This window comes from Amia ocellicauda, chromosome 23 (assembly GCF_036373705.1).
Source record: "Amia ocellicauda isolate fAmiCal2 chromosome 23, fAmiCal2.hap1, whole genome shotgun sequence".
Lineage (NCBI taxonomy): Eukaryota > Metazoa > Chordata > Actinopteri > Amiiformes > Amiidae > Amia > Amia ocellicauda.
In genome coordinates, this window is record NC_089872.1 from 15,194,780 (window position 1) to 15,209,628 (window position 14,849).

Consider the following 14,849-nt stretch of genomic DNA (forward strand, 5'->3'; position numbering starts at 1 on the left):
ACAGCCATTGTGCCTGAGCCAAAGACAAAATGCCCCAATCCCTCTGGGGGGTTATATGGGTTGCATTCATTTTTCTTGGAAAGAAAAGAAAGAAAAGCTGGTTAAGATCAAGTCCAGAGAACATAATACAATACATTAAATTAATGGATTCATTGTTCTAAATGCATCATCTTGTTTATTATTGTTTAGCAAGTGAAGCCTGATGTTTTATCATCCTCACCCTCATTATATTAGTAATTGGTGTTTTTCCTTGATTGCTCCCAGAACTTGCCATCGCCACAGATAATCAAAGTTGAAGGGTTGCATCCTCTTGTCAGTGTAAAGATGAGCCCATCTAAGCTGTACCTTTTAAACCATCCTCTGCTCTCAAAACTCCCTGTGGTCTTGGTAAATTTACTTGCTGAAAGTAATTGAACATATTATAATGGACACATTCTTCCTAGGGAACTCAAAGCAGGTTTCTGGTAAGCGGGGATACTCAAAACAGTCTAATGAAAGCACTAACTCTTTTACAATAAATAATAGACTACATTGGACTTTCTATCTGTCAATGTAGCAATACGTACTGAATGGCTGAGCACCATTCATTTTCATGCTAATAGCAAATACATGTAATTAACTTTGTTATTTTTGCAAATGGTATATTCTGCAATAGTTAGACCGTACAGAAGCCAGTAATTTACGTGCAAAAGAAAAATGCCCTTTGACACTCAAGTCTTTGCTTTCCCTTCTGAAGTCTTCTTTTTTTATCTTGTATATTAAAGTTTTTAAGTTGCTTTCCCTCAGTCCATTTATTGGCTTTCAAAATATGATAAATGACAGAGGCTACCTTTGTTTTATATCATGGCTGGGTTAGTATTCTGTTCACCCACTAAATGAAATGCATTTCCTCAGGAGATTTCCTGGGGAGAATACCTTAGCTAAACAATGAAGACTTCAAGGTCCATCAAGTGTAATGCAGCCTGACAGATTGAGTGTTTAAAGAAAGCTTTTTATATAGTACTTTAAGAGGTTTTTAGTGATTTACTTACCCAAGAGTGTTTATTACTTACAGATAGTCTGATGGAGATCACTTCAAGACAGCCCGTCCACTTGTACTTTCACTCTTCTCATGTGTAGGATCCCTGCTCATAAATATTTCCTGTTCGCTTTGCATCTGTCACATGCGCTGCTTTCCTGACATTAGTCTCTGTATGGATACTTTGGATAGTTTGTCTACACACAACACAAGCCAATGGGAAACCAGCAAATTGGTAAGCAACCGCTCAATGTTACAACAACAGCACATGTTCTGTGTTCACCTAAACAGACTCAGCACACGCATGGTTTTCTTGATCTGAACTGTAATCACACGAACCGCATACGGTGTCCTCTCTGATTCGCAACCGTCACACACCTTGGTCTCATTTAGTGAAACCTACAAGTCAAGAAATGCTACTGTCGCCCCACGAGTGAATCCATCAAAAATGCGGTGTGGATAATGAGCTCAACGGATCGGGGGATAATCTCGAAGCCCAATTTTGGATGAGGTTGGTCTCTGAGACAGTGTTATTACTGAGATAACTGCAGAGTGCAGCAGCATGCTAGAGAATCACTCGTGTTTGGCACGTGGATTTTACCAAAGGTAGACTAGTCAGTCGAGAAAGAGTTGGTATTTAAATGAATAAATACATTTAGGTCTGAGTTTAACTAGGCCTTAAATGCTTCTACCATATTTTGTTACTGTGACCCTACTGGTTCCAATTTTAATAGAGATAGACTTAAAGACTCCAAAGTGGACTAAATTCAAATTAAATGGTGGAAAAGAAATGGAAAATAATCAATATATATCATTAATGATTGGACAGCATGGCTTTTGTTGGTTGAGGTCCATCTGCATGCAGGTTCAGACCAGATGTGGGGATTGCTGGCAAAGATTGTCCCATATTAGCTTTATTTGCCTGGATGATAGTACCTACTTGGTGTTTGCCGTCCCTTTTAACAGATTGCACTTCTAACGCTGTCTATCTCTGCCTCTCTGTTCCAGCCCAACACTTTGACTGAATTAAATTTACAGCTAACCTCTGTGACAGTGATTTTTGCAGTGTCTTCATCCTTCCGGCATTTCGCCAATCCAGATATGAAATGCCTCTCCTAAGTCGCAAGCAGCAGGTCTTTTACATTAAGTAGCAATCTCAAGATATAAAATATATCTTCACTGACATCAGCCAATGGTTGCCAGTTGCCATTCAATTTTCTTATTGTTTTCGGAGGCGCTGTTAAACCCTATTACCCCTAAACAAGATATGCTGACAGCAGATAAGCATGGTGTTCCAGTAAATCACAGCTAAGGAAAATTATTTTGAATCATAATGGCAGGCTCGTATATACAGAAAGTCATATTGTGGCATTTACATTCCCAGCTAAGATGCAGATAAAACTATGACAAACAGTACAGTTCTGTTCGACATTTTCTTATGTAACAGAAAACAGTCTCTTCAATACAATTGTGGGTGTAATTCACACATAGATGCAGACAAATATGTGTCATCTGTATAGTAGTTGTAGTGTACTGCTCTTATTTTAAAGCAGTGGTTGTTATTTTATTGTTACAATTTTCGAATACATATTCATATCACATTATTCTGTGTATGTATATCCAAATGTATTGTAATTATGCAATGGGAACCACAAGGAACACTTTGAATGTTTTTAGTTTTAAACTACAAAAAGAGCAGGTCGATGTTCTAGAAACGTCCACAGCTTTATATACCCCACATACGGGTTACAGCATGACATCACCTATATCAATAGCCAGTAGAAAATTAATAAGATTCACTCCCTAATAACTTGCACACCCAATGCATAACTTTTAAAATAACGGTATGTCAGCCTTGTATACTAAAGTTATGTATATACTACAAGTTTTGCAAGTGAAGTTGACCTTACACGCTACTGTTTTTACCTACGTATGTACGTAATGTAACATACATGCAAAGCAAATTGGATACTGTACACACAATAGAATGTCATTGTGTCCATTCGATTCGTGTCAGAGAAATGCATGACGGGAAATCAATTATGAACAAATTATCAACGAAGCGGGATAAAGTTGATTTAAAGTTTGTAAAAAATAATAACTTGGGAGAAATATTGCTCTCTCATGAATCGTGTAACTTCCTAACTTCTCTATACATGCATTTACAATCATATAAAGACACACATACAAACAGCAGTACTAGTACACAATAATCATGAATACAGATACACTTGGTGGAGCTCACAGGGAAGGCGACGAGGCAGGTGTCTTCATGCGTGCGTCTTGATATTTGCTTAACGTTTCCTTTTCTTTTTCTTCAATGTGCGCTTAAAGCTTATATTGATTTTGTTCAAAACAACACAAAAGACTTTGATAGCAGTGTGCACGGCGGAAAAAGTGAACAATGAAGTTTCTCATTTGAACGAGTGCCTACTGAGGTGAAGGCGGCACGTTTGGGAGCAGCCATGGCGGGCCTCAACACCGAGCCGGAGCTGAACTACGAGCAGGTTGGACAAGGGTTACTTTTTTGGTCTACTTTTTATTGGCTGGGCTCTTAAGACCTCTGAAGGATCTATAGTGACTTTTGGAAATGGGAGAATTGAGTCTTGTGTCCTCTGACTCGGGTTTACCTCAGCAGCTTGGTTGTGCACGTCCCCCTTACTTGGTTTTCTTTCTAAAATAAAGGCAGCACAAGGCTGTATAAATATATGCTATTCTTTTCGCTGTTGGTTAATGTGAATGCAGTACTATTAAATATTGGTTCCTGTGCTGAATTGCTTGAATGTGGAAGGTAGTGGTGCTTAAATAACATTGTTTCACCTGCTAACTATTGCGGTTTTGTTTCCTTTTGCCAACTGTTGCTTGAATATGGAAGGTAGTACTGTTTGATTCTGTGCTAATTGATGCTGAAATTAGCCAAGTCCTGCTTATTGTTAGTTTTTGCCTCTTTCCATAGACTACATGTTGATCTACATGCTGATTTTGACCGTTTGTTCAGGTTGATTTAGGTTGGTTAACTGACTGCTATGTCCTAGTGATGATTCATAATTGTAATTTGGTACTTGGCACCCCAGAAAAGATTTTACATATTATAGTATCCTTTCTATGTTATTTGTCTCAAAAACCCTTTTGACATTCATGATCTTGTCTCTTGAAATCCACTTAACCTATGCTGTCTCTGCCATTTGAATCCCTGCCTCTGAATTGAAATAATGACTGATGTGAGATGGAGACTTTTAATTGAGGTCAGTGAGACAGCATCTCGGGTAACATTTGTTCAACTGGGAAGCCCCGGCTTAGACTCTGACAACCTGTGTGCTGAACTGTAAGGGAATCGAGACTGTAAAGAAGCCCCTTCTGTTAGTTATCGAGAGATGAATGATGACAGGCCTGACAAAGTCATTGAAATCATTATTCAGGATGGGAGTAGAGAGGTGAGAGAAAGTGGGGAAGTGTGAGATTCAACACTGAATGCAGATTTAAAAAAATACCAACAACCACAAAAAAAAAACACCACTGTCACAGTCTTAGCATCATTCATTATTGACGCTTTAAGGAAAGTAGATTAAAATATGCCCACTGCTGATTTCTGAAATGACGTTCTAGCCCGGAGTACAGTTACTCAGAATTCACATGCAGTTATAGTCATGGAAAACCAAAAAATATTAACCGCAAAATATATGGATGCAATCTTGAAAAAAACACACAAAAAAAAGACCATTAGTAAACCCTTTGTTCATATAGAATAAATGGTTCAGGAGTTTCTTCAGATCCTGAATATTGATGCTACTCAATACAGAAAAGCTAGTGCTTAAGCTATTTATTTATATTGACTTATTTCCCCAAAATTCCAGTTTAATCAATTCCGTCTATAGGTATAAGTTGTTAACTGTTTTTCCTGGCCTGTGTGCAGACGGATCAGAATCGCAGCCAAGGTTTGTTTTCAGTGTTTATGCCCTCTGTCTTTGTGTGTTCATTTCCATTGCATATGTTTGTTCTTGCTGTTGTTCATTTTGCTTTTTGTCAAAACATCTGTTGTGGGTCACGGAGACTTTTCTCACCTCGCCGGTTAAAGCGGATGCGGTGTTAATGTGCCTTAACAATCTAGAGAGTGACCTGGCACACACACACGAGCTCTTGGCTGACGCTCAGATGCCTAGAAAGAGATGTTCTTGTCACTAAACATTCCCTTGCACTGTTCCTCTTCTCCCACCTCTGCTGTTATGTTAAGGACCTCGTTTCAGGCTGCAGTGCTTTTTGACGCACAAGGTTCTGGTTGGAGCCAGCTGCTCTGGTGCCCCTGGTAGATAACGTCTGTGTGCCAGGCTGTCTTCCTGGATTCAGTCTGGGGTAAAATCAAGAAAGATGCCGATTTATCAAGGAAATATCTATGTTATTAAAATAAAATCCCATAAGGCAGGTTGACCTTTGAACAGAGTGACACATAAAAGCAAACTAGCACAGTGTGTAGAAGCCATGATTACCAGATCCTGGTTTTCGTCCTCCAGAGCCAGATGTGATTTGAACTCTGAACTTCTGTTTGTCTGTTATAGGATCCACTTAGATGGTAATTGATAAAAGGGGATTGGTGAAAATATTAAGGCGACATGAACCTTGAAACATTTTATCAAGACACTAAAGTTGTATTATACAGTACCATGGTAATAAATATTACATTCTAAAGAGAAGTAAATTGTTTTTGTGCTATCCATTTCTATAATACTTGGGGCATATATGTGAGTATAAAGGTATTATAGTTTTCAAATTATTTTAAGAGGTTCAAACTTTCAGAGAGAACCATTCACTCAGTTTTCTAGTACCTAGTGTGAAGCTTTTCTTCAGGGTTTATTTTAGTACCCATATTTAGTGAGACAGAAGTCATTGTTTTCATCGCTTTTGAAATACCTATCTTTACCGGTGGGTAGAGATGCACACCAGGGAGCTTCAGCCCCAGCAAAATGTCCCCGGAGGATTCCTGCTGGTACTGAGGTCGGGGGTTGGTCTGAAATGTTCATTTCAATCAATTCAAATGCGAAGATTGATGTATGAGAAAATAAGAAAATGTTTGCGACAAATGAGGTTTGCACAGGTAGATGAATAGTGCACAAACACAATGAGTTTTGCGAAAAAGTGTGATGTACCTCTTGGTGAACTCATTTCCCTCCAAAATCATACAATATACAAAGATGAAGAAAAAGAAGCTGGTCGTTTGAATTATTCCTTGATGGGAACCTGCCCTCTCTCTTTGTATGGCATATTATAAAGAATTCTACACCTATAATGAAATAGACACAGTATGATCTCCACATGAGCCGACGGGGACAACTGAATTGTTAACAGCCAGATTAAGTCGGCAGCAGGTGATCGACATAGAGGCCTCCACTCTGTAGATATCCCATTGTAAAAGTTCACGCGCACAGAAAGGACAACAGTCGGTTTCCAGAGAGCTTTGCCCCAGTCTCTGTGTTTAATGTTTATGGATCCGGAACAGGCTGTCACTGTAATGATAATAATTACGTTACGTGAGTGCTATGCCTAACAAGAGAGCAGCAGATGCAAAATAGCTTTCATTTACCAGGCCCTAATGTGTGGCTCATGTTAGCCATGCTGGTTACCAGTAGCTAGGGGATTGTAAGGATTGGTAGGTTAAATTGCTGGCAGCCTCCAGATGTATATAAAACCACCAGCCCATACTATTGCTACAACAGGGTATTTCCAAAGGTTAGGGATTGTTTCGCCCATTTGCTATTGCTGGTTTTAAACATTAGATGTGACTGTTGAATACTGAAGGACATTGGCATTTTTGGACATAGTGGAATATGATAAAGCAGAACCGTTAGGCTAAATTGTGGTCATGTTAAGGACCCATATGTAATATATTCAGTTCATCTGTTTGTAATATTACATTGTATGAAAAAGGGGACAGCCTTTCCGAATGGTTGGACCTATCTAAACAGCTGTGTGCTGCCACCGTCTTTCCAGACACCCAATCCCCACTGTCAGTGAAAATGTAACGCAACGGCATACCTGACATAGTTGAACGTCTTATAAATGACATGCATGAAGATTAGATACTCAGATATCTTTACTGTGTTCAAATAATAAATACATACATTAAACAATGTAGGTTCTCCCCATCTGAAAATGTTCTGGTCCAGGTTTTTCTGTGCATAGGATGACATTTACACACAAAGTTTCAGAAAGTTCAGAACACTTCAGTAATGTATATCGTGCATGGGAAGGGTATGCCTTTTGGCTGGAAATGCAAACAAATGTGCCCCTGTGCTTCAGAAACCCTTTGCATGGTTTATGATCCATTTGATTCAGCAGCAGTTGCACTTAATATTAATGATGTTTTTCATGAAGAATGCAAAGGAAGAGACGAACCATAACCGAAGTCAAAGTGCAACGTGATGGGCTTAAGTCCAATTACTCTCATGCCAGCAAACTGGAAGAAATGTCTTTCCCGTGACTTTAACATCAAACAGGAAAGGTGAACTTGATAAAAGTCTTCTGTACTCAAACATCATTGGTTTATTTGATTGCCATGTGGAAAGCTTAAGTGAAAGCTCAGTATCCTGAGGGGGTGGAAACCATAGAGAAGGTGGTAGGGGCAGGCTGAATAACATAAAGGCAGAACATATTATACTAACAAGTTTAGAGACATTTTTCTAGTCCTTTCTAATATTTCTGCATATGAATCTGACAACAAACAAACAAACAAAATACAACATAATATCCAAAATGGTTTCACATTTTATTAAAATGGAGGAAAATAAATGCCCAAAGCTCCTGAAGCAAATCTGTAAAAACATTACAGAAAAGTGCTGGATCATACTGTATCAAAGCAGCCCAGAATCATACACACACATTTTGTTCACCATATTCTTATAGCTTCATAAGGGAGACACTTAAGAACATAAGAAAGTTTACAATGGAGAGGAGGCCGTTTGACCCATTGTGCTAGTTTGGTGTACAGTAGTAACTAAGTGATCCAAGGATCCTATCCAGTCTATTTTTAAATGTTCCCAAACTTTCAGCTTCTACCACATCGCTGGGGAGTTTGTTCAGATTTTGATGTCTCTCTGTGTGAAGAAGTGTCTCCTGTTTTCCGTCTTGAATGCCTTGAAGCCCAATTTCCATTTGTGTCCCCGGGTGCGTGTGTCCCTGCTGATCTGGAAAAGCTCCTCTGGTTTGATGTGGTCGATGCCTTTCATGATTTTGAAGACTTGGATCAAGTCCCCACGTAGTCTCCTCTGTTCCAGGGTGAAAAGGTTCAGTCTCTCCGAGAAGGACATTCCCTTCAGACAGGGGTTCCCAACGTCAGGTGATGGAGGGCCAATTTCCAGAGGTTGCATGGGATGGGGGTCACAGTAGAAAATGAACCACAGATGACAACGAAATATGTCCCAAATCATAACTTCTTATTTTGTATACATTTCTGTTAGGGAACATTTGTGAATTTTTATAGTTTTATTATTTCCCCACAAATTACATGTGCAATTCGTAACAGAAAATGTTCAGAAAGTGTAAAAATGTAGTAAAGGTTCAGAAAAAGGGGGGTTGAAGGTTGGCTTTCGGGGGCCGCACCAAACATCCTTGAGGGCCGCACTTTGGAAACCCCTGCCTTCAGACCTGGAATAAGTCTGGTTGCTCTCCTCTGAACTGCCTCTAGAGCAGCGATATCTTTCTTGAAGTGTGGAGCCCAGAACTGTCCACAGTATCCAGATGAGCTCTAACTAGTGCATTGTACAGTCTGAACATCACTGCCCTTGTTCTCAACTCTACACTTTTGACAATATACCCTAGCATTCTGTTTGCCTTTTTTATTGCTTCCCCTCATTGTTTGGATGGAGAAAGTGAGGAGTCCATGTAGACTCCTAGGTCTTTCTCATGTGTTACTTCATCTAGTTCTATTCCTCTCATAGTGTAATTATAGTGGACATTTTTGTTACCTGCATGTATTACCTTGCACTTGTCCACATTGAATTTAATCTGCCAGGTGTCGGCCCACAATTGAATATGATCTAAGTCCCTTTGAACAACCTGTACTGCCGAGATTGTATCTGCTGAGCTACCTATTCTAGTATCATCTGCAAATTTGACAAGTTTGCTAACTATCCCAGAGCCCAGATCATTAATATAGATTAGAAAAAGCAAAGGTCCTAGTACTGATCCCTGTGGAACTCCACTAACAACCTCACTCCAGTTAGAAGAAACTCCTCTAATCGACACCCTCTGTTTCCTATACATCAACCAGTTCATAATCCATCTACTTACATTACCCTGAAAACCTACAGCTTCCAATTTGAGGATCAGTCTTTGGTGTGGAACCTTTTCAAATGCTTTTTGAAAATTTAGACTTGGTCCTTGTTTTTTCAAAGAATGCCTCAAAGCTAACCATATTGTGATCACAGTTTGCCATTGGTTCTCTAACTTGTCCCTCTGACTGTGTCTTGGTCATTTGAAAAGATCAAGTCAGTGCATGCTCTCTCTCTGGTTGGTTCACTGACAAACTGAGTTAGAAAGCAGTCATTTACCATCTCAACCATTTATATTTCTGCTACTGTAGTCCCAACTGGGCTTTCCCAGTCTATGTTTGGGAAATTGAAATCCCCCATTGTAACAGCCACATCATTGCTACATGCAGTCCTGATGACACTGTACAATGCAACATCTTTCTGACTATCTGAGTTGGGTGGTCTGTAATACACTCCTACCACTAATCCTCCACATGTCTTGTTCAAAAGTTTCACCCACAAAGATTCTGTTTTGTTACTGGGATCTAATTTGAGTTCTTCTGCCTCAATGTCATTTTTGACATATAATGCTACCCCACCACCTCTTTGATTTTGCCTGTCCCTTCTAAACTGTATTCTTTCAACTTGTATTCATCCCCATCATTTTCTGTAAGCCATGTTTCTGTCACTCCTACAATTTCATAGTCACGCGATACAAACATTTCAGGACTTTCCTACTAGCAGTTTCCTTTGTTTTCTTTCCTTAGTGGAACATCTCCCATTGTCAGAGCTCCCTGCCCCCTTGGTCCCTAGTTTAAAAGATTCTCAATTACTCTGCATGTACGCTCTCCCAATGCATTAGCCCCCCTTCTGTTTAGATGTAGATCGTCCGGTTTGTATAGGTCCCATCTATTCCAGAAGAAAGACCAATGCTTCATAAATCTAAAACCCTCTTCCCTACACCAAGATTTCAACCATGTGTTAAACTTTCAAATCTCTGCCTGTCTCCCTGGCCATGTACGTAGTATCGGAAGTATTTAGGAGAAAACTACCGTGGAGGTTCTGCTCTTTCATTTCTTTCCTAACTCTTTAAATTTGTCTTGCAGAACCTCTGCCCTACCTTTTCCTTTGTCATTGGTTCCAATGTGGACCATGACCAATGGATTCCCCCCCGACTTTGGCCAGTAGCCTGTCTACTAGTTTAGGGAGATCTGCAACCTGAGCTCCAGGCAGGCAAGATACCATGCGGGTCTCCATATCACTAGAACACACTGTGTGTTCTGCGCCTCTAAGAATTGAGTCTCCTTCTATAACTACCTCCCTGTTCTGCAGGGGAGTGGACACCATGGTGCTCTGGTGCTCAACTGCCCTCCCGTCACCCTCTGAGTTGTCACTATCCAACTCGGTGTCCAGCAGTTGGAACCTAGTGGGCATTTCTAGCTCTTGGGGTGTCTCTAGGGGTTGTGCGCGCCCTATTCTGCAGTTACGACCTACTGTAACCCAGCAGTTCTCTACACTGTCCTGCTCTAAGGTCTCATTTCTCCTAGGTTTTGGCGTGCACACCATCTCTCTCATGGGCTGATTGACTAATTCTTCTATATCACTAATACAGCGCAAATCAACAAGCAGAGCCTCAGGATCACAGACCTTGATCTCTAGGGTTTCAACCTGCCGACAACATTCACAAATGAAATCTTTTTGGATGAGTTCATCCAGGAAAGGCAATCATTCTGCAAACCTGACACTGTAGTGGCCACATGCTTCTAAATGTTAGTTTTTTAGTCTCTTGGTTCCTGTTCCCTACTCAACTGCTTAACTTTTTGTTTCGTTGAACTTCCTGGAACTTCCTGGAAATTAAGGATCAAGCATCTTGTTAAAGTTCACATTTCACATCAGATGCTGTTGCACATAAAAGTGCTGAAATGAGTGTATAATTGTTCGGTGACTATAGGATTGTATTTTGTCTTGGTCCTTCGCAAAACGTTGACAAATCTCATTGTCATTTTTACTTTAAGGAACATTTAACGAGCACAAATTGCTAATACATCAGTAGAGAAAAGAGATCCCTGTTTGCATGGTTACCTTAGTAACGCCAGCTTCATGAAGCCTAAAACTTACAGAAAATACATTTGTAATTTAGAAACACATTCTCAATGATCTAGCTCTGTGGACACACAAGAAGGTGTTTTAATTGGTAAGGTACCAATTAAAACTGATGCAATGAAAGTGGACATTTTTTCTATTGAAAATCGAGTAATCAGCACCCACTCAATGGATATTATTATTATTATTGTACCTTAAATAATGTTTTTCATCCCCAAATAATACTTTGGTAAATTTAGATTTTGGTTCAGAAATGATGTACATAATAGAAAATAAAATGGAACCTCCAGTGTTAATCAGATCAGAAGGGATGGTGATGATGGGTAATTTCGGTTTAGGTTTGGAAACAGTCTGCATCAATAATAGTATGTAAAAGTAAGTAGGTTGGTATCTGTAATAGCAGGTATGTTTAAGTTGTATACACACAAACACAATCACACAAAGACCTTTTGTGCCAAAGACTGCACTCATGTCACACCCTATGTGGAGAGAATAATCATTACGTATTGGAAGACTTAAGCTTCTCACATGTAGACTAACTAGATATTCTGTACATTACATTATTTCCAGTTTTAACAGACAGCTTGATACTTTCCTGGAATTTATGAGTTGACCTCTCAACAGTCACCCAGTTCAGCATACAATCTGCAATTATATTACAAGACTGAAACTATATGGCTTTTTTATTTTTTTATTTTTTTAGAGAACTGATTTATTTTTCATGGCTTTATCTCTGCTAAGGGCATGCTAGTCATTGTGTTCGTTTTGTTTGAAAGCCTAGCTTCACGCAGCACAGCACATCATGTTTATCTCTGTGGGTGTTACTCTTCTGTTAGCTTGTCCTTCATTGTTTTTTTATCTCCTGACATGCTGTATTTCCTGTTCAGAACATGAAGGCAGAATATTTTCAATAAAAAAGCTAACAATGAAAAACATTCTATCCAGCCCACTACATAAAATGGATACAGCCCTCTAGTTTGAGCTGTTTATACTTAATAAGTTGTGTAGGCTTTATTTGGCCAGTGGAATTTTGTACTATGAAAGCTATAATTGTACTATATTTGACCAAATCTACTGATGTAATTCTGTCTGCCAACACAATAACACACTAATAAGCCTGGGAGAGTAACAGTGGTTCTTGGTGATTGAAGGAACACCTCTGGGATAAACTGGGAGAATAAAATGGGAAGAGACGGCAGACCTTATTTTCTCTTGCTGGTGTAGAAACTGAGCTACAACAGTGTTGCCATAATTTCACTGGCACAATCGATCAAAAGAATCGCACTGATCATTACACCGTACACCTTAGGGAATACATTATCAACAGCTGTCTTTTGCTTTGTTTCGGTTTCTTCTGACAATACACTGTAGATTTAAATAATTGGTGTACTTTGAACATGTTTTTAGATATATGGAACTTATAGCACAAACCTTCATACACAATTCTCCACATACGGATTCACAAATGTTGTCTTAAAGTTAACTCGTGCACTGATGTTCCAAAATTACTTTGCCATATATAAAAGCTGTGCTATGTTCCTGTGAAAGGAATGTTTTATTATAATTTAGATATTCTTTACATGATTATGGAAATGTACTCTACCTTTTGTTTGCTGTTTTTCTCTGCAACCTTTGCAGCGTTTCTCTTCCATGGGATCTGAACCTTGGGGAACCGTATTATGGTTGTTGTTTTCTTCATAAGATGTAGTGAAGATTGCAGTTTGATTAGATATTTACACGTCTTCATAGACTTGACCCAAGTGTATACTTAGGGTTACCATATGGCTGCAGCTCCCTCAAGATGGTCTTGTCGGTTGTCACTCACTTCCGATCAATTTCATGTCCAAATTTGAAAGTGCCATCTGTAAGTAGTTTGACGGATGTTAAGTGCATATTTCTGCTTCCAAGACTGCTTTGATTCCTCATGTTTCAAAGTAAATATTCTCCCGTGGAATAATACCAAAGCTTGGCTGAAATCTAGCAATGGCAAATGCAGAATGTAAAATTCTACAAAATAATACAAAAGCAAATGAAACAGAATTCCTTCTGCCTGTTTATCAGCGCAGAGACAAACTCCCTCGATAGTGAATTGTGCTATTATCAGAGGAATCCAGGGTTTGCCATTTTCCATCAAACATCTTGTTGATACGTGTTGATAACTGAAGGAATCAAGCTCCCTCGTGGAATTTGTTAAGCAGTCATTTCTACTGTTCAGGGGCCTTGATGTTTGTGGTTATCGGAGATTCATGGTGAGTGCCAAAACTAGGTCACATCCTTTCACTGAACAGATGGCCAACATCAAAACAATACAGTGAAACTCAGGCTGAGTAGGATGGTCCTTACCCTTAATGTAACATTTAATCTCTGTTGGAGATGAAGAGGCATCAGTGCTGCTTTACAGAACACTCGGTTGGAATACACAAATCAAGTCTGTTTGCCATAATTGTTTTCTCTCTGAAGAGAGCGGGCAGCTTTGTGATACTGTAGCCAGGGAAGCAACATGTAAACATGTGATCAGATTAAATTTGTAATGCATTATCCTATTTTACATGAACACACTTTCACCTGGCCTTTAAAATGCACTCTGCAACACCTTTGAGGCTTGGCACAGGATTGCACACACTGTGTTAATCTTTATTAAGCAGTCTGCTATAGCTGTTGCCAATGGGTTTTTCTAGTCTTGACACAGAGTACCTCAGATGCACCCATCAAGAGTCAAGCACTTTACATATTTCTGTCAGGCTTGAAACTGCTGTTCTCTAAATGGATGGAGCAACTGTCAAATCACCTTTCAACATTTTGGTGGCAGTCCCATGCTTTGTCTGCTGCTTCTACTTTTGAGTCTCCGAATTGAATAGAGCCTCTTTAAATATCTTTATTTATCATTGCTGTGAAGGACACCCAGACTGTAGGTGTTGGATAGAGCTGTGAATTGAAAGCCCTTATCGATTAAATGAAGAGATGTTTTATAAAAGACAAAATAACATGGTCAAATGGTCTTTTTCATTTTGTTAAGCAGTCATTCAAAACCAAAGACAGTTAAACTTTAAAGGACACTGACATAGTAACAGGCATAGAATTATATAAATTAATTCAACGTTTTGTTTTAATTCAGTTTTGCAAACTCCACAGCAGATTAAGAATGGAGCCAATCTCAGGAAGCAACAATCTGTTGATCTACAGTAATGTATTCAAAGAAAATAATTGCATATCTTTTTAAAATCTCATAAATCAATCTTGTTGTGCTTTAAAGTGTGACGCGCTCTGTGGCAAAGCTTGTGAAGGGCGCTATACCAAATAAAAATGGATTGATTGATTGATGTCACTGGCTCTATACATAGACAAGAGAATCCTCAAGAGAAGACCTGCAGGTTTAATGCATACCAATGTGTGAAATCCAAAGACGAGTAACGTAGCCAGACTTCGTTTTGATCCCCAAGCAATGAAACTGTCTCCACATCGTTGTCAAAGCACATCTGGGAAGATGA